The sequence below is a fragment of the Aplysia californica genome, unplaced genomic scaffold (genome assembly GCF_000002075.1).
Source record: "Aplysia californica isolate F4 #8 unplaced genomic scaffold, AplCal3.0 scaffold00036, whole genome shotgun sequence".
NCBI classification, from domain to species: Eukaryota; Metazoa; Mollusca; class Gastropoda; order Aplysiida; family Aplysiidae; genus Aplysia; species Aplysia californica.
Window position 1 is genome coordinate 1,765,433 of NW_004797306.1, and position 1,149 is coordinate 1,766,581.

Below are 1,149 nucleotides of genomic sequence, written 5' to 3' on the forward strand. Positions count from 1 at the left end.
AGATAGTGCATGGCTCTAGAGAAAAAGATGGCGATGATGATGGTGGTGGTGGTGGTGATGATGATGATGATGATGATGATGATGATGATGATGATGATGATGATGATGATGATGATGATGATGATGATGATGGTGAAGGAGGGGAAGAAACAGGTGGAAGAGAGGGAGTAGGAGAACATGGAAAAGAAGAACATGAACACAGCAACCGCGATATGTGTCAGTCGGCAAATTAAAAAAATAACAACTGTTGAAACCATTATTGAAGAAACTTGCCTTGTTGTGAAGGGCAAGTTTTGGTGTACAATAATACTGCGCGCCGATCTTAGCTTGTTTATCCCTTAATTTCTTAGTCAAATTTGACACAACAAGGGAGTGATCAATTCGTATTTTGCCGTAAAACTGTCATTAACAGGCCTGACTCGATCTGATCGATCCGATCCGATCCGATCCGATCCTATCCGCCAATGGGCACCTGTTGTTGTAATGTCGCACAATAATGTTGTTAATTATCGTCATGCTTTTATGACCCGATTGCTCGGAGACACGCCCATTCCATGCCGCTGGCTATGACGTCACCACAATATGTTTGGCATTGTGGCGAATTGCGGAACTTTGTTCTCGGGGTAGAATGGTTGTGTGTAAGTCTCAAAAGTGTCGCGTTCACTTCTGTTGTACGGTTTATTTAATTTCAATGCGAGTTTTACGGCACTTGAAACCCCAATAGGTCATAATATATTTTAAAATATAATTTAGGAGGCGGGGTTTCAATCTTGTCTGCCAGCTGGGCCAACACAAACTGAGAGGGATAAACACCCCAGCAGAAAGACTGAGATACACGATTAAATGTTTTCCCCACTCGGGAATCGAACTCGGGTCTCTTAATGTGTGCGACAGCAAAGCGTCGAAAAGCTGCACCACTGTCGCCAATCGGTGTGCTTGGTCTAGGATAGGATATATCATTAATTAATTCAAGTCTGTGCACTTTTTGAAGCGGCTGTACTGGTCTGTCGATCGGCGTCGAGGTACAGTACTGTTTTCTTTTCCCATTACCCTGTGTCGTTTTGCTCCATGGTTGGGAAAATCGCTGCGTGTGCACATTTACTTTTTAACAATTGGATTCCTTTATTCGTGTTTCCCCATGCGTCACCA

General features: G+C 43.3%; 1 protein-coding gene across 1 annotated transcript in view; it reads right to left on the bottom strand.

Moving 5' to 3' along the window:
• Positions 1 to 1,149, bottom strand: part of LOC101856160 — a 54,944-nt gene that overhangs the window by 53,362 nt on the left and 433 nt on the right. The window lies entirely within an intron of this gene.